This window comes from Gymnogyps californianus, chromosome 14, assembly GCF_018139145.2.
Source record: "Gymnogyps californianus isolate 813 chromosome 14, ASM1813914v2, whole genome shotgun sequence".
Classification (NCBI taxonomy): domain Eukaryota; kingdom Metazoa; phylum Chordata; class Aves; order Accipitriformes; family Cathartidae; genus Gymnogyps; species Gymnogyps californianus.
Window position 1 is genome coordinate 16,852,617 of NC_059484.1, and position 22,734 is coordinate 16,875,350.

General features: G+C 43.2%; 1 long non-coding RNA gene across 1 annotated transcript in view; it reads left to right on the forward strand.

Annotated features, from left to right (window-relative positions):
• Window positions 1-22,734, forward strand: part of LOC127022123 (uncharacterized) — a 39,767-nt gene that overhangs the window by 6,773 nt on the left and 10,260 nt on the right. Inside the window, exon 2 of the long non-coding RNA XR_007767308.1 lies at window positions 21,152-21,342. This is a non-coding gene — a long non-coding RNA (uncharacterized LOC127022123). The remainder of the gene's footprint in view (window positions 1-21,151; window positions 21,343-22,734) is intronic.

Here is a 22,734-nt window from a genome sequence, read left to right on the forward strand (position 1 = left end):
AACACAGAAGCAGGCATTGCCTAGGAAGGGACTGATTGCCTGTGCTGTCACTGGCTTGTTGATGAACCAGAAAAGCTTCTATTAGTTTATGGAGATGAGATTTAGACTTACACAAAAGCTTGACACCATGCCATGTTTTTAATTAAGTTTTTTTTAAAAAGATACATGAGATGAGACATGCATACACCACCGGTTCTTAATGTGGCTGTTAAGGAGAAGGTCTTTGGTTCTGAAATCTGTATCTTTTTGCAGTTAACTTGTTTTATAATTGCCATTTAAACAAATCGGGGACAGATTCCTCTAATTTTGCTCTCACTAGAAAATGCCTTTCTTCTTCAGCTGGCCTGTTGCTTTTAATGAGAGATTGTCTGGATTTGATCCCAAGTGAATGTAAAAGCAACAGATAAAATCAAGATCAGATACTTGATAAATTTCACTGTTACATAGTTTTAAAACTAATTGAGCCCTTTCAATTAAATATTTTTCCTTGACACTTTTAATCTTACGAAGCTACAACCGATTCCCCAAATATGATTTATGGATGGGATTATTAGTGGAACCTGGTCTCATTGTGGCTTCTTGAGGGAATTACTAAATTTCTGAAGCCCTCCTTTCTTTTGTGGAAGGCAAGCAGCTTTACATAGGCAAGTCAATGTGGAAAAAAAGGTAACTTGCTCTGTTGTGTGATCACCTTAAAATATCCCCTAAACTGTTCAGGGCATTTCGGTTTCAGATTTTGACAGATTAACAGATGACAATGTGTCTCAACCTTTGGTAAATCCAGCTTTAATTAACTGACATTGTAATGGTCCCTAAGTGGTCGCTGGCTTCAATATAACTTAATTTAATTTGTTGGGCATGATTCTGCACACATGAAGTCCGTAGCCAAACTTGTGTTCTCATCCCTGCTGTAACAGTGCCAGTCCGCCATCAGCCACTCACAAGTGTCATTAAGAGCTGGTCCAAAGCCCAGATAAAAGCAGTGTCAAGATAGCAGGAGGTGACTGCAAATTTGTAAATAACTGAGAAGTTAGGATTTTTTATTTGTTATATTTTTTTTTAAAGAAAAGACTAATTCCCTGGAGGAGTCATGTCTGGTATAGGATGGCGCCTGGAGGGTTGCCTTGCTGCGGAGCTGAGGACTCTCATGCACATCAGCACAGCTCAGTCCTCCCTAACTCAGTTTAATATCATCCCCCAACCAGGTGTGAGAAACCTCCAAAAGACACCGAGAAAGTATGGGTTTGTAACCTTGCACATATCTGAGGTTGGCTTTCTAAAGGGTTATAGAGGAAAAACACCGTAGCCCCAGTGCTGAGGCACCTTTGAACTGCTGAATCCTTGCTATGTTGAGGGGATCTGTCTTCTGCAGAAATAAATATTATTTGAATAATCTTTCTTCTCTAAAACAGGTATTATAAACTTAAAATAATAACTATAAATCTCCCTTTCATTAAATATATTTTTGGTTCCGCTTTCCATCCTGTATCTGGGCTCCAACCCTGGAAGACAGGCCAGAGGAATGCTTCCGCCTGCTCTTCTAATGCAAGTCATATTTGTCCTGTTGAATGAAGCTCTCTGTAGCTTAAAAGTACACAAGAGATGTGCAGAGCATAAGCTGTACAAATGTTAGCACTTGAGTTCGAAGGCCTCTATTAAATTGGCCTACATATATTTGCATGTGTATTTACTTGATTCCTTCCTTTTACCAAATATACTCAGTATGTCAGGGGAATGTTTCTCTGGTTTACTTGCTGGCAGGTCAGCTGTATCACTTCTCACCTACAAGTGATGTTGCATCAATCTCTACATGTTGCCAAAGATGTTGATTTACTAAGAAGCTAAAATACTGTGTTTATAACATAAAATTTAATTTGGTGATCTAGAAAAAAAATCCCTGTGCTTGATACCTTAGCTGTCCTGGTCAATATGCCTCTAGCTGGAACATGTACAGCTATTTTTATAAACTGTATACTTGTTCTTAATGGTCAAAGAGTACAGAAATGTTCTATAATGCTGTCAACTGGTTTGATAACGTTATGTTCATATAGTACCTTTTTGTTCTGATGGTGCTGTACAAAGGTTTGTATAAGCTGATACAGAAGTAGGTTTAGACTACTCATTTTTACATGTCTACCCCTTATAATTCTTGAAGGGCACGTTTAGCATCTGGCAGGGGTTTACCCTTGTTATGGGAGGGTGGGAGAATCTTGTCAAAACCATGCTCTGCAAGCATTCAATTCAAGCAAATTCAACGTTTTCAAGACAAATGGTGTGACACCCCATTTTACTCTCTCAGAGCTACAGTGAGCAATAATTTGATGAGCTTACCCTGGGAGGCTTGGAAAGACTATGCCAACCTTGACGTGATGACTTTGCTGTGTCTGGATTCATCACCTGTGTTGCTTACAGACAGTTTCTCTCGAGCTTGTAACCTCGATGGCTGGTTTCCATCCTTCACTTCCCTGCTGTGTGACTGACTGATCTCTCAGCCTCCTTCCAAAGGGGTTCATTTAAAACAGTGATAATGGAATTGGAATATAGAGGAATTGTGTACAACCTGGCAGCGTAAGGCGCTGCCAAGAACAACTATGGAATAAAAAAGACAAGTCTGCTTACAAAACTCTAGCTAATAGGAGGATTAGCAAACTCAGCTGCTGACAGGTAGCGATTCAGCAGGCAAAACTCTTACCCCAGGGGCCAAGCGTCCTCTCTGGTGGCAGATCCCAGCTTCTCCGGCCATGCAGGCAGGAGGAGGATGCTCACCCAGCCATGCCCTGGCAAAGTCCCTTCAGGGTCCACCTCAAGGCCATTGACTATGCTCAGCATGCACTGAAATTACAATTAAATAATTAAGTGCTGATATTTTTAAATTTAACTATTACCTCAATGCATCAAGGATTTAAAGGAAAAATTGACTTCTTGATCCTCTTGGTGTAATATTGCTTTTACAAACTCTTCAGCAGAGAATGGGAAACCTTGCCAATACTCTGAATATTGCTAAATGTAGCCTTTAACCATGCAATGTTTTAGCACACAGAGGATGAAATTAATGAATCTGATGATAATGAAGGTATAACTGAATGAGATGAGCATCATGCCTAGAGACTAATCATCAAGTAATTCAAGTGAGGCTGCAATGGTAAGATTAAGATTTGTGTGATAACGTTGTTTACCTTTACATAAACCAAAATCCAATACTTAATAAAGCAACAACAAATTAAGTTAGAGGAAAAGAAATTATGAAGAGATTCCCCCCCCACTCCTTCCCTTTCACAAAGCAGGTAGATTTAGTTAGCTGTATTTGTTGTTCAGAAAAGCCTGGCATTTCTGCAACCTGAAACACAGAAGAAAGTTTGCTTGAGACCCTCGGGGAAGGCAGGGATCTCACCAAGGCAGACAAATGCACGGTCTTTATTGGTTGTGTCATGCCTTGTGCAGGGTACAGCAGGCAGTTATGGTGGAGAGCCTGGGCGGGAGCCGCGGGCTCTCGGTCAGTAGCTATGTGTGAATTTTAGTAAAGCCAGAAAGGTTTCCACTGATGGTGACTCAACTCAAGTGCTCCGGCGTGAAGTACTGCAAATACTGTCCCGCTTTCTGTATTCTCCGCCTGTATCCAGGAGCTTCATTAAGAAGCAGGACTTGGAAATGAAGAAATTTTCTCTCTGTCGTTGTCATTCAGCCGACATGCTCACTCTCATGCATGAGGAGGTTTTTATTCCTGATGTTACTCAGCTTTTGCTGGCGGATAGGCAAATGGGTTATCTGGCCTGTACTGGGACAGTAAAACACACCTCATAGCCTCTGGATTTACCTCTCACCTGCTTTCTGAAGACTGGAGGAGATGCTAGAGGTTGCCAGATCCTGCATTCTCAAGCTCTTCTTTGGCAACTCCCCTGTCAGAAAGGCAAAGTTAAAGAAGCAAATCCCCAGCTGTGCCCCCGTTCCTGTTCCCTCCCCTCCAAGCCAGGGCTGCTCCAAGCTGTGCTCAGTGCTGTTCCCCTCTCCAGCCCCACCAGCCGAGGTGCCGGGAGTGCCCTCGCTGCCCGGAGAGGGTCAGGGCAGCCTGTGGACCCCTGGCCGTGCACCTCTGGGTGAGGGGTGGGTGTCCTCCTGCTCATGGCTGTGCTGTAAGCATCAAAGCCTGACTTGCTGCAGTGATGCTCAGGGCGATGCTCCTAACTTGGGTACCTGCTGCTATGTGGGCTGGAGCCACAGAGAAGGAGGGCATGGGCAGGAGGGATGTAAGTCACCCCCTGCGGGGACTGAGGAGAAGTAGGTCTGAGTTAAGAAGGTCCATGGAGGCTTTAGGGTGGATAGTGAGCATGGCCACCTCACTAGGTAGGGGTCTGATATACCTAAAGAACAAGTGCTTTGCAGTTTGGGGCATGTAACTAATGACTGATGGAGCAATAGGTAATTACACACAATAGAGGAAAGAGTTTGAGCAAGGGAGCTGGATCCGTGTGTGCTTCTCTTGGTCATTCTGTCCACCAGCACACCTCCATAGCAGATGATCCAAACTATGCCAGGGGCTGTTATGCTTCACAGCACCAGTCACCCTGGTGAAGAGGACAGGGTGAGGGAGGCAGAGGGACCAGCTCGTTTTGCCTGGAGGTAGGGTATGCTCACGCATTGAAGGGAAGGAGGGAAGACCAGACTTCTAAGAAATGGATGAGGTCAGTACACAGAAAACATAGTTGGAAAAAAGCGTGAGCAGAACATCTAGGAGTATGTGAAACATCTCCAGGTGATAGAAAGGATGAGAGAGAGAGAGATGCGCAGAGTGGTGTGAGCAATATACTGGCTTTCTTTGAAAGAAACCAAAAGTAGGGCAAGAGTGGTGATGTCTGAAAGTAACGAATTTGTGAGAGAAAGACTCAGCAAAAGAGAAGAAATTGAGTCGTTTAAGATAAAAGATGGTGGTTCTGGAAGTAGCTGCCTCGGTGTGGGCTGTCCCTGGAAGCACCGTGGATGCAGGTTTGGTACCTCAGCTATGAATGAGGAAGAAATCTGCATGCAGTTTCAATTTCTAAAAGCTCACACTTCAGCCAATTTCACAGTGCTGGAATAACCATTTAGAGTTTAAGAGAAATACAGTCCTGAAGGCTGGGAGTCCGGAGGAGAGACGTAGGTTTGGAATATAGTCACTGTCCTTGTAACACTGAGTTAGTCAAGGATTATTTTGGCTATTAAAGGAGACTGAAACCATCAGGAGGCTGAGGTTTTTCCCGCCACAAGATGGCATCAATTACGCAGTGAAGGAAGGAAAGCTTGCAAAAGGACCTCAGACTGGAGACGAGAGTGGATTTAAAATAAAAACATTTTAAAATTAATAGCAGACTGGTACGAAACAAGCATTTGTCACACAAGTGTCTCTTAGAAAATTGTATTATCTAAGAGCTTATTTTGGATGCATAAAATGAAATTGCCACTCATCAGATTAGCCAGTGCAGCTGCTGATTGTGATACTACTGGCATGAACAAAATTTTGCTTGCAAATGCTTTTCTGCTGTTTGTGCGTACCAGATCTAAGTGGGTTTATGTTCCCTCATAGGCCTCCTAAAGCCTATCAGTTGTTTGCTGTAAGCTAACAACAATATTTACCCTTGTCTAATACTCATCTAATGTGTTCTAAAGGTCTTTATTGCAGTTTGTTTTATGGAAGTCCTCATTTAGATGCTTGATGCTTCACATACATATTTTTTCCCAATCCTTTTTCAGAGCTCCCTTTTGACTCTGTGTGGCCTCATAAAGTTTGTTTAAAGTAAAAATCCACCTAAATACTCATGTTGCCTTATAAATCTCTGTGAACAATCACCAGCTGGCCTGAGATTTATATTAATTCAGATAATTTTGTAGTTACTATTACAAATCTAGTAGTAATCTACTAATAATCTCAGAATAACTTGGTACTTCTTGGTCTTCTCTCTTCAGAGATGTCAGAGTTGTGGTTTTTTGGTTGATTTTTTTGTTTTGTTTTTGGTAAAGATAGATATCTAAAATCCTGTTTTGTGCCCTATGTCTGTGGTATTTTCTAAGAAGAGGAAGAGGCTCTTTACAGCATTCCAGTATGGCCACACTCCTATACAAAGAGCTAAAAAATCTCATTCCTTCTTCTCTTAATGATTTATATCTCCCTTTTTTGCTGATTTGGTTTTAAAAGCAACGGTTATCAAAATGTCATGCGAGAGACTGTAACTCATGGTGTCACAAGATTATGGCAAGGCAGTTGGAGATTTATCAAGTGCTAACCATAGGTTCTCCTTCGTTGTGTTTTACAACTTAGAGCTGCCAAGGTCTTATTTCTTTCAACTGTTGCGTGTGTTGCTTTGGCTTTCATAGGACTCACAGAATTCATGGGTGTTTTTCTTGTTTTTAGAAGAAGTCACGGACTTTAATGTCTTTACTGTGTGCTTATGGTAGAACAGGAGCATAAGATAGTGAATTGTCTTGGTAGACTTCCAGTCTAACCAGCCAACATGTATGGCTCAAATAATGTCTAAAGCAATGCTGAGCCTCCATTCAGTTGCACAATAACCTGCACGCTCTTTTGTTCCTCTTGCAGCTATCAATTTATTTCTGAAGCATAAAATGCTTTTGCAAGGGGTATTGTAAACAATGATGGTTGTGCTTGATCTTGCATGTACTTCACACATGGAAACTCCACTGAAGTCGATGGGTATTTGAGCTAATGGGCTTCCAAGCCTGGCCTGCGATTGCTATTTATGACAATATTCAGTCCCTTAAAAAACAAACCCAAAAGATATTGCTTGACTTGATATATCTTTTCAGCATGGCTGATACTGGAGAGTTAAACAAGATTAGACTGACACAGAGATGAAGAAGGGCTTTTTCAAAACATAACCACTCTCTGTAACGGTTATACCCTGACTCCTCAATTAATTTTATCTAGATGGTCTCTGACGAAATTGCCAGATTAGCACTTAAAAATAACCAGGAGGTGGTTGCTTCCACAGAGCAGCCCCGATGGCCTGCTAATGCGGGAGGTAATTACATTTGCACTGAGAAGCACTCCAGTGCTGAAGCACCGGGGGGGTTTTCATGCTATTCTCACAATATTTTAACTCTTCACCACTTTGCACTGAAAAGTCGAGGGAGCATCAAAGCAGTGACCGTCTCTGCACCTTGAAAACTGCCTGCAGTAACACTTGCCCTTTCCCTACTGGGATTATGCTTAGCTGTCCCACATCAGACATCACGGAGCGAAGGTATCATCTGTATTTCCCTGCAGTGAGCTGTGTACATCGCTTATTCCTGGTCATCCTAGGTCATTCCCAAATAGTATTGGCTTTGCCTTTTAAACTGGCAGGGCAGGACTGTGCCGGGCTAAGGAAAACCAGGTTATTCTAACCCAGACTTGCCTCTCTCAGCACAATGTGGTTGGGGTGTTATTGGCTATTTTTCCCTTTTTCTGCAGAGTTTGAGGGGGGATTACAGCTGTGGTGGCTTTCTGTTAATCTGCAGTTGTGAATCCCCCATGGTCTCTTCTGGGTTTAAGTATGCTGGCCAGTAGCATTTTCTTGAGAGAAGAAAATGTTCATTTCTGGTGTCTGTTACCCGCCTTCCTGCAAGCAGAAATGTTTCTCTTAATTTTTTTTAATGCCCCAGGAGGTAGGTTTTTGTCTTTTGATCTCAGTAATGTTTGACAACTCATGTTACCAGTCTTTTGTTTGAAATGTGCTCGAAATAGTCCTATTATTTTGCCTTCAATACTACCATCCTTTCATAGTCCATTTTAACTTCTTAATCATGTAGATGTAGCATATCATTATACAGTTTTCCCTCTACATGTCCACTTAATGGCTTTTTACCCGTCTTAGTTCAAGGCGCTTTTTAACCAATCCTTCATCAATTTATTTTAAACATTTCTTTCCTTGACTTTTTTAGAAAAGGAGATACAAAAATAAAAAGGCAAACGATATAATTGCAAACTTGGTTCTTTTGGCATCAAAGCTCTGGCATCTGACAGAAAACCAGCAGGACTCCAGAGCCTGGCGTATGACAGCAATGCCTCCAGCAGTTTTGCACGTGTTTTAGACACAGTTTGGGGGGGATTTTGCTTTATTTCTGCCGGAGTACTGCCCTGCCCCTTGGACAGCTATTACACAACCTTGTGTTTCATGGCATGACAACTCACTTTGGTTTTAGTGTAATTCTTTAGTAGTGGCTGTAGCGAAGACAGAGTGCAAAGGCTCGTGCTCCTGACCCTGTGTGCAGCTGTACGTGTCCTTCCTGGTTACAAAGCACCTGATGGAGAATGTCTTTCAAAATGTACCACTTGTTTTCTGACAGTATAGAGCATATATTGCCACCTGCCAATCCCCTATGCCATGAAATACATGTTCATGTTAACTTCATAAAACTTCTGTGTTGGGACTGAGTGTGGTATGAAGCAGGGCAGGTAATTTGGCTCTTCCCTCTTTCAACACTCAGCTTTTTTCTCTGTAACTCCACTTGTATAGCTATACCCTCATACATAATGTATTCCTAAAAATGTATTCAGGTTCGAGCTGGCTGAACATGGTCCCCTGAGTTAGAATCAATGCTACTTACAACCTAATAATCTAATGGGTTAGTCCCCCTGTGTGGAAGATGCTGGGGGTATGGGAAGGAATCTCCTCCAGTCTCGGGGAAGTGAATCAGCACTTTCAAAGTAGTGGGAGGATTCCTGGATGTGCTGCTGGGCTTCAGAGAAGGAAGAGAAGAGCATCGTCAAGCTTGGATGATGCGCTCGCAGCACTGTCGTGTGCAGAGAAAAGAAAGAGGCATCCGGATGCCGAGGGGGAGGATCCAGGTGCAGAGTCCAAACAGGGTAGAAGTTCAGGTTTGAAACCAGAGGAACTGCTTGGGGCTGCTTATCTAGAAATGAAAGTAATACTAAATTAGCTGGAATTCTAAGGATTTGAACCCAAATGTAATTAGAAGTTCAGTTGGATTTGGATAGAAGTTTCTGGGCTGGCACATTTTTACGAAGAGTGCTGTTTGCATTACAATCCTGTATTCAGTGACCATCATCTGCAGTCATAATATGTGCAGTTCTTAGATATTTGTTAATAATTAAAAAAAGCCATAGTCCTCCTTTAAAGCCTCCACAGCCAGAGGTTTTGCATTGTGCAGTTTGTACCCTGCTGCTGCTCTTGGGGAAACAACATGCCGGGTGTGATGAGGGTAGCATGGACGGTGCTGGCACCACGGTCACCAAGAAGCTCACCAAGAGCATTCTCCAGAAACTGGAGGAGAAGGACTAACAGATCCCTCGCTGCTAACCCTTCACTAGCACCCCGTTTTGCTGAAGATGGTGTTGCTCTGGTAGAACTGTTGTCATGTTTTTCTCTGTTGCTGGATGGGGAAGGAAAGCTTTTTCATCTAACAAGAGGATGTTTCCTCGCTAATCAGCAAGGGGCTCGGTCAGTTCTCTAAATACTTGGAACTGACTTTAAAGCGAGAGATAGGCATATGTTTGTGATTATTTTATGCCAGTGTTATTTTGTAATGGGATTGTTGGCAGTAGTTGTTATTGGGAATTTTCCCTGTATTAATTTAAACTGAGACTTATCTTATTAAATTCAACTAAAGGATGAGGCACGCTGAGTTCAATACCCTTCCCCTCCTCCTTTTGCCTCTGCTCCCAGTCCCACATATAACGTGAGTCTCTGAGGCCCTTGGCCAGCAGCCCTGTTCCAGGCTCAGCAAAGTTTTCTCTATTTGTGAGAACAAAAGCTGTAGTGAGCCCGGAGCAGTCCCCTCAGACTGGCAGCAGGCACAGAGCAGGCAACAGATGCTGGTATTTTTTGTAAACCCAAAACCTAATTATGCTTGGAGCGATCCCACAGGTCTGGAAAAAAACCCCAACCTGATTTATGGATTCCAGTCATCACTGCTGGGTTTTAAAGCAGCAGAATATGTTTTTCAGTGATGCTCCATCTTCTTGACCTCAGGCAAGCAGGCAGAGGCTTTACCTGAGCGGGAACGATGGTGCGTTTGGTGCCTTCCCACCGCAGGGCTGCGCGCTGGGGCTCTCCGTGTCACCAGTGGGAAGCTGAATTCTCACTGGGGCACGAAACAGGGAACCTGGCATTTAGCAGACATGCAGGTGTGGACCCAACAGCTTCATTTAGTAAGTGTTTAGGGCTGATAAAGCTGCTTCTGAAGTGCTTTTAAGGATATCTGTTATATTACAATGTCAAAATTCAGTGTGAATCTGCACAGCTTATTATTTTTGCTGTTTCTTAGCAGGCATGTCTTGTTTTCATTTATATTGAACAGACACTTTATTCTTAGTGCAGTATCTGCCCTGCAAGCCTGGATAGCTGGAGAGCCTTGACCTTTTTCTGATCCAGGCTTCCAGAGACTCAGAAAGAGCCAAAAATATGAAAACTGCCTTTCAAGAAAACATAAATTATAAAGTGAATAACAATTTTTCCCCATCAGGATACAATACACTCAAAGCAGGAGAAAAACTACATAGAGGAGAGGCGAGGCATTTCCCAGTGCCTTGAGAGGGCTCGCTGGCTCCAATGAGCTTCCAGTTCAACTGGACTAACAGCCCGTGGCAGCTTTTGGACATCTTTTGTGTCTCTGCAGATCTCATTTTAGGTGCAAAAGATGACTAATAGATTTTGTTTTGCACATGGAGGCTAAAAGATTTATATTCTGTGTGCTTTACTTGTGGATGATGGAGAGATGTTACAGCCTGTAGAAAAGTTCATTTGAATTGTACTTGCAAAACACATTAGCAATAAGTAGAAAGTAAAATAGTCTCTTCTGGGTGGAGATGAGGTAAAGGAGTGTGGAAGTAGGGCTCCCTGGGATAGCTGGGAGGCGTCCCTGTGTGCTGAGGAGGTCTGCAAGCCACCAGGATGGGGTGGGCAACTCCTCCGGCACAGGGTGGACCTGGAGGCCTGACAACAGCTTTTGGCAGGAGGTCTTTTGGCAGAAGCATCTCCTCTTCCTTTGGAGGGGTTCAGGCCCTTGAGAGCTGAAGTCTCACTGGAAGATGTAACTGAGGCAGGGACTTGGCTTTCAGAGGGTAATGGCAGTTTGTAGAGTGGTGAGCCCTGACTGGAGTTAATAGACACTCCGTGCTGATTGCGAATCTGCTCGTTAGGTGCTTGTTTGCCCGGGAAAGCTATGTGCGTGTGGCTATGTCTACAGTAGTACTGTGGTTTGGATGAGAGCATGCTTTTGAAGCGAATCCCCTGATTGTCTCCACTTCTCGTGCCTTGGTTTGCATTGCAGAGACGTCTCCGAGTACACAGAGCAGATTCCCTTCAAATAAACCCAACCGGCGCACGTAGCTGGGATATGCTCCAATGCTAACGTGTATTCGGACAAGAGCTGGTCTGAAGCAAACCCCTGTAACATCTGTTGTTTGGCCATTGGCCCCCAGCACCAGCTGTCCCACGCTGCACATCCCATTGTAGGGAACCGCATTAGGTATAGCCTTGGCACGGCTGTAGGAAAGCTAATGCTGAGACAACAGTTGGACAAAGCAGGATCAGTCTTTTTAGTACCCTGGCATGATTTGTTACAGCTGAGTCCTTCCAGCAAATCCTTAAGATTTTCAGCAGCTATAAGCTTTTTATAGCAAATCAGATTTTTGCACCCATCTGGTTGACTGGTTATAAACATACATCTCTCAAGTTGGCTTGTTATGTTTTGTCGGTATTAAAAAGAAAACCCACAATGTGCAGTGGAGTATTCATCTGTATCTGCTTTTGATGACTTATGCCTCTTGCAAATGAACACAAATAACCAAGAAAATGGGTTTGCATGTAAAATCCCAAAGACAAAAGACTCAAGCACAACAAAGCAACAGGTTGGCATGTTGAAAACATCAAAGCAGGCTGACCATGATTGCTGCTCTGAGTCAAGCATTCTGGTACAATAAAGAGCTTATGGGAAATTGATAGTGAGCTGTCTGGTTTTTAGGGGTGCCAGGCATCCACCGGTCTTGTCAGGGTGATGTGCCTGACTTTTGGCATCTGTATTCAAAAGCATCGATCTGGGCCTTCAGTGTAAACCTTCACTGAGGGATAAGCAACACTAATTAATTTTCCTCTTTTCCTCTGAATCTAGCTAATTTAAGAAATGTCTTATTGATTGTGATTTTTGGCAAGTTAAATTCGTGTTTTGTGTGCTGTGAACATAAGGAGAACGGGGTGCCATTAAGGGCTGCAGTCAGTGGTAGCGTGTTGCTACTCGCTCAGCATGGGAGAAGAGGAGTGCTCTACTTACTGCTCCCTCTTGCTCAGCGGCTGACATTTTTATTGCTTTGGTGCCTTGTTGTAGGTATTTTGGGTGGATTCAATGATCACAACTACAAAGGGTCTGAAGCATTTTTGCCATTAAAATCTAGCAGCATAGCTGCAGTACAATCACAGCAGATTTAGGAGATCTCAACACTGGTCCAAGATATAGCCCAGACACAGACATATGACATAGACATAGCCCAGAACAGATTTACAGCTAAGTCCCACTGTGTTCCATAAAACTACAAATTTCTCCAGTTTAAGGTACAGAAAGGACACATCTGCCTTTGACTGGTGCAGTGCAAATGGGGAAGAGCCCGGGTTTGGTTTACTTGTGGCTTGGTTAGTCTACGTTCTTAATCTTCAGGTGATAGTTGATATTGACCTCTCCTCCGGCACGTGTATGATTTTGGAGCATTTGAAGTAAAGAATCTGTGATGCTCCAATACAATTTATTGAAAGAACATTATTTCCACGAGGCAATGAAATCAATTGAATGAACGATTCGCGTTTAAACCTCTGTCCTCCCCATCCCCACTCCACCCACCTCTGTGTATGAGGGGAATCTGGAGGAATTCAAGCAAAATGCGGTCTGGAAGTGTACGGCTTCTGGCTAGCTGCCAGCAGCCGTGCTTTAAGGCTCATCACCTGCAGGATCTAAAACACCAAAGAGAGAGACTGCCACATATAATGTGAAATCTTTGAAGGGGGAATACACCTTGCAGTATAGACGACTCTTTCCACGGAGCCTTTCAGACTGCTCGATAGTTATGAGCTTTTTATAGCAAGTCAAATTTCTTCACCCATCTGCTTGTCTGCTTATGAAAATGTATTCCTCTGGTGCACTTGCTACATTTCATTACTGTTAAATAAAATAAAAAGTCAACATACCTTGCTCACTGGTTTAGTCAGCTGTATCTGCTTTTGATGAACTGCATCTCCTATAAAATGAACACAGATGCTCTGGACGTAAATATCACCCCCTGTTACAGCTTCCAGTCCTCTAATAACAAAATCAACTTCATTAATGACGAGTATAAAGGTAATGCACACCAAACAGAACAGCCGCACTGGGAAGCTTTCCAAGTGGAAATATGATGGATACATGATGCAGATGTTGTCTTTCATGAACAATTAAATTTCCCTCGATTACACCCTCTTGGGAAGGAAAAATAGAAAAGGAAGCAGTATTATTAATAGTCAGCTTTATTTCTGATTGCTTGAGTGCCTTTACTAAGACAAGATTCAGTAAAAGAAGTCAGTAAAAACATTTGAACAGAAACATTAGACAGAAATTTGCTTAGGCCTCAGACTTTCTGTATATCAAATAAATCTCGTGCGGTAGCAATCATCTGTGCTCCCTCTGCAATGCTGTTGGGTTGGTCCTCTCCTCACAGGGGAAAGAGGAACACAACAGCCGCGATCTCTAGGGACAGCCTCAATAGCTTGCTCTAATTTTGTTTCGTTGTCTTTAAGGTCTTAAAAATTAAGAAAGCGTTTTATTGCGCTGCATATAAACAGTCAACACCCAGTGGGAAAGTTAATTAAAATGGCCAATGCATCATATTACCAATCATCTGAGTAGTGCTCGGTGCTCTCTGATCTATGGCCTCCTTAACATAATTCGAGTTGTACAGATGCAGGCGCATACAGACAGCGAGACTCGTAAGATGCTCTTAGTTGTAGGTTCATCGTGTTAAAATACAAATATTATTTGTTGTAAAGACAAAAATGTCTAAGGTCTAGTCCAATACCATGCCAAAGAATAAGACACAGCTAATGAAACTGTGCCTTAGATTAAATACTAATCCCTTCCCCTTTCCTTTTTCCTTTCTCTTTCCCTATATCTAATTATTTTTAAGTTTCCAGGCCCACTTGCTTGAGGTTAAAAGGGCTCAATTTCATTCTGTTTTTCTTTCTGTACCTTTCTATCATCTTGAAGGTTTTTATTTTTCTTTTCTTTCCTTTGCTGGCATTTCCTTAGCTGGTTGGTGGCTAAAGTGGATTGTTAAGAACAGATTTTACAGCTTATATGTAGGCATTAATATCCACTCACATTGGCTTCAAATCCCAGTTTAGATGAGCGTGTTCTGCCTCCCTACGTTTCCTTGTCATCTTATTTGGGAACAGTGTCCTCTCCATCTCAAGCTGGTTTGCAGCTAATCATCTGCCACGTTTCTGTGGCTAGTAAAGTGAATCCTATGGGTATTTCATTTGAAAAGCATAGTGGTTTTCCTTCAGTATGGCATGCAAGTAGAGGGGATGCTGTGAGAATGCAAGATGATACTGTATATTCCTCATCTCATAAGGAAAAGTCTCTGTGCGCGATCCAGTCATTTAGGTGCTGCTCATGGGACACGGAGTTTTATTTAGCTGGATTTATTATAAAGTCCTTGCCCAAGGCTGTGGGCAGCAACTCACACCTTAAAACCAGGCAGTACTAAAAGTCAGTACTACAGTACATAAACTTACACACCCTCCCCAAACAAAACCCCCATTTTTCCTTTAAATAACCCTCTCATTACAAAGTAATGATTGAAGCCATCGTCTCTTCGTAAGCAGCCGATGGCGCAGTCCTGCTCTGTGATGTATTCTGGTACAGTAACTATCTTTCTGCAGGGGGTATCTTAGAAAGCTATGACTGTGCTCTCTCTGTTTATTTATAGGATCAAGATTAATGTAGTGTGGATTAAAAACATGTTTATTTATAGGATTGTGACTAATGTAGTGTGTGCATTCTACATCAGTAAACATTAATGAATGTTCCTCTGCGTGAGGCTGAATAAGCGCCTCGACTGTTGCATTGTTCCCATGTGAAAACGCTAGGCACTGCAGCGGTGGCCCAAGGTAATTCTGGCTCCATCACAGGACCTCATGTACCGTAGCCATTATAGAGGCCAGAAGCCAATGTTTCCATAGTGAATAATGACTTGGGGTACTGAAATGTTTATTAAGATTAGTCAGGGGTGACATTAAACCTGTGGGATGGCACTGATAGTACAGAATCCATTTTTTCACGTAGTACCCTTCAGATTTAAGCTATTTCTAAGTGCTTGACAAATAAGTGAAATCCTGAGTGTTTAGGGACTATGATAGCAATTATACTAGTCATTATGAAATGAGATGGAAAGCAGTGAAAGGTCTGAAAGAAACCCCATAAACAATGATAACATAGCACCACCACCAAATTGTAATCCAGTCGCTCTACATCAACCCAGTCCTTGCTGTATTTGCCTGTATGCAGCAGATGACCAGGATCCTCAGTGCTGTGTGTGCAGAGCCCAAAGGGACAGCTGAGGCCAAAAATTTACTGCGCTCTTTAGGCACAAAGCTCCTCACCTCAGAGGACCTTGAAGCGCTTGCCCAAGAGTGAATGTGACCTCTTTGGCAGAGTAAGGAATTGAAATATGAATTGCAAGAACCAGGTCAGGATCACGGTATTCTTGTTTTTAACTATCTGCTGCTTTTATTGTAACCTACCTGCTTGACCCTTTATGTGCTCACTTTTCCTCTGCTAGTGGCTGCAGTGTATCTAAAACTTGATGTGCTAGGATCTGTTTCCGTAGGATGTCCAGCATGTGCAGAGGCTGCTGGCCAAGAGTAACTGCCCTCTACCTTGGGAAATGCTTGGGAGGAGAGAAGAGACTAGTCACCTCCTTCTTCAGAGATTTGTAAAGTTTTCTCTCCAGTCCTTCTTGCAATTCCTATCTAGGTACATCTTACTCCATATGCGTTCCTGACGCTCTTGTTCTTTGGCACATTCAGGATGACCTACCTATGAAAGACTCCCAAAAAAACCAATACAAAAAGTTGTTCAAAAAATCAAAACAAGTGCTCAATGATATGTGAAAAATAACCACGATGTAATAGACAAAGGAAACACATCATGATATATATTTAGGCAATAGCCTTTTCCTGCAGGTGCTTTTCAGTCTGTTGGAAGAGCAAGTAGAAGTGAGTTACCTCTTTGGATCTGAATCCTCTCTGGAGAGGTTATATTTGTTGGTGCAAGAACCCAAAATGAGGGAAAGCAGCAATGTTAGTCCTTTACAGTGTTTATGATACACCGAACTTTTCAATCTTTCCTCAGAAGGGTGGCCAGAATCACCAGCTTTTGGGAGATTTTTATTTCAGTGCAGACGAGCAGAGTGTGATTTGCCACAGCTCTGTGTAATGCCGCTGTTAGCTGAGCTAGATCATGCCTGCGGAGCTGGTTGTGCCAAGCTTTACAGCATCTTCATTTTATGCAGAAGTCTTGGCAATGCAGGAAAAACAAATTACAGAAAATCCAGAGAGCTGAATGGGAATTTGAATAAAACACCATAGAGCACAGCTGCATTCTTCTACTTGCATCAGAGCCAGACAGTCACGATAAGGCACGAAGGTCTCATCCAAAACGACATCCCTCTCAGCTCAGCACCCCCCCGTTATCGCTGTGCAATGCAAATGCCTGTGCAGGATTGGCACCTGAGGGCTTCCAGCCCCCAGGCAAGAACTGCTGTCGGAGCTCTTCTGCGGCTTTCTTTTACCCTGACAACTCCCCTTACAGCTTTCCAGCCACCCTACATGTTTAAATTCCTCAAGTAGTTTTGTGCGCGGTTCCTGCAAATTCATCTAAATGCAGGAGCGCCTCTGCACACCTTCCCTGTCTGCTTCGGGCTGTCACGCACAGGCTCCGTGCCGTACGAAGTGCAGTAATAGCATAAAATACGCTGACAATCCTGCCTCTGAACCACGTCGGTGCAGGTTATTAACTATCTTTCCTGGTAACGCTTTACTGTTCTTGCTCATCTGTCTGCACGGATAGAGGGGGGAAAAGAGAGGGCAATAGGGACTGATCTTGGAAGTACAGGACAGGGGCATGTGCTATATTTGACGTACTAAACTGACGTATTTGTGCATCAAATATTGGCTGAGGGAGCCCTGTCAGGTCCTTTCTGGCTGAAAGGGAGAAGCCTCTTTGGCTGTAGCTTGTACGTGACCTTAGGGTATCATCTGCAAAGGTGTCTGGCTGGCAGATGCAGCCTGGGATGGTGGATGCATCCTTTGTGTACCGTTTTGAGGAGGCTTTAAGCCATACCTTGCTCTGGCCTGTTCCTGCCTTTTGCTTGCTCCCTCCCAGCTTGTTGCATCATTGCTAAACCTCCCAGGTGAGAAATGGCGTAAGGAGCCCGCTCTGCAGCTGGTTCTCCAAGCGTGACCTTGCTTGGGAGCTTCAGAGTTGTAAAGGGAACGGATTGTGCTGGGAAAGTGGTTCCGGTCCCTGGCCACAATTTGGGAAATAAGACAGAGAGCTTCCTGAAGGCGACTTTATTGGATAACCTGGCAAGAACAAAAGCTACCAGCCAGGGAGCGTGCTGCTTCAGAGCCCCAAAAGAGCTCCTTCCCGGGGTTCTGTGTAACGTCACCATACTTCGTTATTCCCCATTAATATTTTATCAAGCAGAAGAAGAAAGTTTCCCTTTGAAGTTATACACTAGTAAATCAGCTTCTTATTATGGCATTAAAACAGTGACAGTTTTGCTTGGGGGAAAGGGAGGCAGGCAGCCCAGCTATAAATACTGTATTGGAGCGGTTAATAACTTGAGGAATAAGCAAGTGCTACAAACTAGAAATTTACTTTCTGTGGCCCCTAAAGCTGAACCTGCAACAGCTCTGATCTTGTTAGTTCATTTTTTCATCCTTTCTGAGCCTAATGCAAACCCTTGAGGGAGCGCTTCAGGCCTAGATGGTACCAAGTACTAAGGTACCATAAAAAAGAACATTTTCAGGATGACGTGCTGGGCTAGCTGGGAACAGAGACAGAAACATACTGGGCTTAGATCTAACTTTTTCTATCAATTACTGTAATATGGGAAAATGTGTATATATCTTTATTGTCTAGTTACAGCTGGCCAGGCTAAAAGCTTGTCTGGGAAAAAATCTCTTTCCTAGTGGACACTAAGGAAAGCACTTTGTCTGGTAAGTATAATAAAAACTGACCAGCACAGTGTTGTAAAGATGAAAAGTGCTGTAAATGTGTCACTACCTGTTATGTGGTTTATATGAGAGATTTGTAGCCATTGAGATAAGCTGCCCATAGGGAGTACACTGGGAATTTGGGAAAGGGGATTGTACTTACAAGAGGATCGGACGTATAGATCCCGGTGTAATCCTTCCCATGAAGCACTTTTTTGAAATCTCTGTTATCAGTGGCAAGACAGTTCAACCTAAATACAGACCCATTTGATCTACAGGTTCATCTCCGTTTTCAGGATCAAAATAGATCTCAGCAGGACAGTTCAGCTGTAATCACAGAGAGGGAGTCAGGAAACCCCTTCGCTCTCCAGATCAGTGCGAACACCGTTACCAAGACTGAGCAAAAGTTTGATTTATTCATCTGAGTAGGCAGGAAAAAAATTTAGAAGCCTTTAATATAAACTAGTTGTCCAAGCAGTGTTTTGCAATGAAATCTCTTTGGATGGGTTTTGCTGAAAAGAAAACTTCATGCTGATCAGCTGACGGCAAGTTTAATTTCATCTCGTTTTCCCTGGGGAGGCCTTGTCTGCCCCATTTCATTATCTCTTTGCAATTTGTTCATTTGGGAAGGACTTTTTTGTCATTGCTTTTTTAACTACATGTTTGCATAGCTACTGGCATAACCTCAAGTGGATCTGTCAGTAATGACTATCTCATAAACTGCTACCAAAGACGTGTCCTGTGCAGGCACAGGGAAGTGCTTGGATGTCTCAGACTTGATGCTGTTCCCTGTCAAAGCTCCTGCCCCTTTCCTCAGCCCGGGTGAGACCCCTGCTCTTTCCTGGCTGTCCCCAGCATCGTTCTGGGGAGAAAAAACAATGTCATTATGCGGATTTCACAGGTATCTTCAAAGGCCTCTAACGTTTAGAGCTAAAAGCTTGGCATGTCTTATCCCTTATTATATCTAGCTAATGTTTTTTCCTTAACAAAAACAGTGAACAAGGTAATCCTTTAAGTTAATAACTTAAGGAATCAATAATAATTCTAGATGCCACAATCTGCTTTCTGCTTTGAAATTTGGCTTAGCAAACTGTGTACCTTCGGCTCCTCTGCTAGAAAATGGCCAGAAGATCCCCTTTGAAGTGACGGCTCTTTTATGGCTTTTTATCTGTTAATAGTATTTATAATCTAGTGGGGAACAACTTTCCAAATCTGTTTGAAATATTTCCAAGCTGCTTATCATGATGTAGCATTATAATCCAGCACTAATTCACATTAGCCAAGGGTTGGATTTCAATTAATAGTCGCAATACTTAAGTTTATTTAGCTAAACTATTGGCATTGGCACGGCTTTCATAAAATCAGCATGCAGTTGCATAGCTTTCTTCCACGTTCCCCTTGTAACTTTGGACCAATTTTGTAAATTATGTACAAAAATGAGAATTCTTTTTAAATTATTTTTTTATTTTTTTAGTTTTTAAATCCAGGGGGCTCTGCAGAAAAATGAGGCACATATTTCTGTGGTACCAAATCTTCCTCTATTGCCTTTTCAAACCCTGACAGAAAGAAATAGCATGAAATCCCAGTCCCAGTACTGCCTTGCGTGTTTATGGCCAGACTTGCCCTGGTGGTAACAAACCCAAGCTAGGGAAAAGTGACAATGTGCAGATCAGAAAGTGCATTTCACAATGCGCCATCGGGCTGAGTTCAAAGCGATTCCTTTTACCATTTCATCCTCTAAATTACTTGAACAGGATTCACTCATTCTCCTGGCATTTCTGTGCATATTGCACAAGTACCCCGCAGTACAAAACACAAATAAACATCAAAGCAGGGAAAATAATTTGACTTCCTCATCTTTTTGGATGTGTCATTTTTTTATATATATATAATTCCTGAAGTAGCCTGTGGCTTATATTAAAGTGCAAGCGTGTGAAATAAAGTGACAGGGGTTTATCTTCCTGGGAAAAAAAGGAAACTTCTAAAGTGATGTGATCAGATCCTGAAGTCTGAAAAAAATATAAGAGAGTGGAGGCCTCCCTTCAACAGAAGAAGCCTGAGCCAAAAATGAAAATTTTCCTAGTTTTACTATTTTTCTTCAGCTCTCTGCTATGGGGCAGGACCTTAACAGTTTCCCTGGGGAGCAGATGGATGAGAGGAAGACCAGAAGTGCCTGTAGCTCTTCTGCAGTTCTTGACCTCTTCGTATCTCTGTCCTTTCCCTGTCTCACACACTCTAATTTTGGGTGGTATCTCTATGTCCCACCAGTAGCTGCCACGGGACCTGGGCAATGTTCTTTATTTCAGGGTGTTCATGGTTTGGTGACTGGTAGCAATGGAATAAGAGGAAATGTTTCATTCAAAGCGGGTATCGGCAAGCAGTATTTTTATGGAAACAGTTTCATATAGACTCAGATTTATATGGTGTTTTTGAAAGAAATCATAAAGGAAAACTGGAAAAAAAATGTGCCCTCCTGTGCTGAGAGGGTGTGAGGGTTTGGAGCAGGGCTGGGAGCAGGGGCGAGCGCTGAGGGGTTGTTCCAGCCTTCCCTCTCGCCGGGCTCGCTACTGATTAACCTACCTGCTCTTGCTCCTGGCTTTATTATATAGAAGGGTCGAGACGCACAGGGGTGGTTATTGTGCATTTACACGCTGCAGGAGAAATGGAGAGCATTAGGCACTGTGCTGCACGCCGGGGTGCCTGAACCAGCTATTGGGGAATTGCTGAGAAAAAGGGACTTCTTGGAAACTTTCTCCTGGGTGCAGGAGCCGCGGAGCTGCGTTTCGTTTTGTGCCCCTGTGAAGCTCGTAAACAGCTGCTGAGGTTGTTTCTTGTCTTCAGGCACACTTGGTCTGTGTTTGCATTTCCCTGTCACCCTTTAACTCCATGTATTTCACTGCATTTTCTTTGTCTTTTAGGGTTGTGAGTGTGTGAGAAAGCCCGAGTGTCTGGGAAACCTCCGTGTCCATTTACCTGGTGCCTGCCAAGCAGTGTGTACTCTTGTTCACTGGCAGCGTGCACATCTCGCCTCTTGCTACTTCTTGTGTGTCCCTACAGCCTGTTTTGAAACCTTTTAATGCAGAGGGATGAGCCTGGGACTGACCTCGAGGTATGTTAGCACTTGAGCCGAGGTGGGATGCGGCACCCTGTCACTCCCCAGCCTACCCTGGGATAATCCGGGCTGGCTGCAGCAGGGTGCAAAGCCTCCTGCTCGCCCGCAGACAGGCGACGGTGTCAGCACGAACGCTGCTGCTTCAGCATCCGCTCAGATCCAGTCGCTTAACGTCTGTCGCATTTGTCTAATGCCGCTCTGGGGTGTGTGTTTGCTTGCCTATCACTTCTGATCATCAGCAAAATGACACCTCGAAAGCATGCAGCTCTCCCACAAGGGCACCTTGAGAAGCTGGGCACCCTCGGGCGCTTGGTGAGCCATCGTGCTCCTTGCAATCCCATTTTCACTTGCTTATCTGCTGCAGTGGTTTGGGCTATGTCCTTCTGTTGCAGGGTGCAGACTTGGCCCCAGGCTTTGCATCTCTGCTGGCTCACATGTATCACCCCCTTCAATCCATGCACAGTTCCCGGGTAGCAACAGCTTTGATATTTTCTGGCTAGAGCAGCACAGAATCATCTGACTCTAGGTGTTTCATTACTCGGATTGCACTGGGGAAATACAATGCTTAATGGCTTTGTGTCACTTGATCTAACGGTCTCCTCTTGGGCCATGTAACATGACCTATAGAAACAGTGTTGAATTTGCAGCCTACTAAAATTTTTCCTTGTCCTGCTGGGACTTGCTCATTTCCATTGCTCACCGGTTTGCAGGAGGCAGCACGTTGCTGCTCTGGTGAGGAGGATGGAGCCATTCCGGCAATATGAGTTACTGGCTGTGCCCTCTTCCTTCCCTCCAACTGTCCTGCAAGACAGAGTAGAAAATTACTTGGCTGCTTTCCACAAGCAACTACAAGTTGTTGAAATGTAACAACTCCAGCAAAGAACAGCTTGTGATACTCTGCTTTTCAGCTCGGCTTATTTGCTTGTTTACTCACTAATATTTTTAGCTTCAGCAACTTGCAATGAAATCTCGGTTATTAGCAGGCATTAGCAGGATTTGGCTGCTTGGCTTTCCAGAGGAAGCCTGTTTGCTCTTGTATAGGTCATGTGCAAATATATATGAAAGCTGGATTTAAAGAACCAAAAGTTCATAACAAATATGGGCAGCATAATATATGCTGTATTGTCAGTCTAAAATCAGCATATATATTTCATGCAAACTCAACCAGATCAGGGAAAATAATTTGACTTCCTCATCTTTTTGGATGTGTCTTTTTTTTATATATATATAATTCCTGAAGTAGCCTGTGGCTTATATTAAAGTGCAAGCATTGGAAATAAAGTGACAGGGGTTTATCTTCCTGGGAAGAAAGGAAACTTCTAAAGTGATGTGATCAGAATCTGAAGTCTGAAAAAAATATGAGAGAGTGGAGGCCTCCCTTCAACAGAA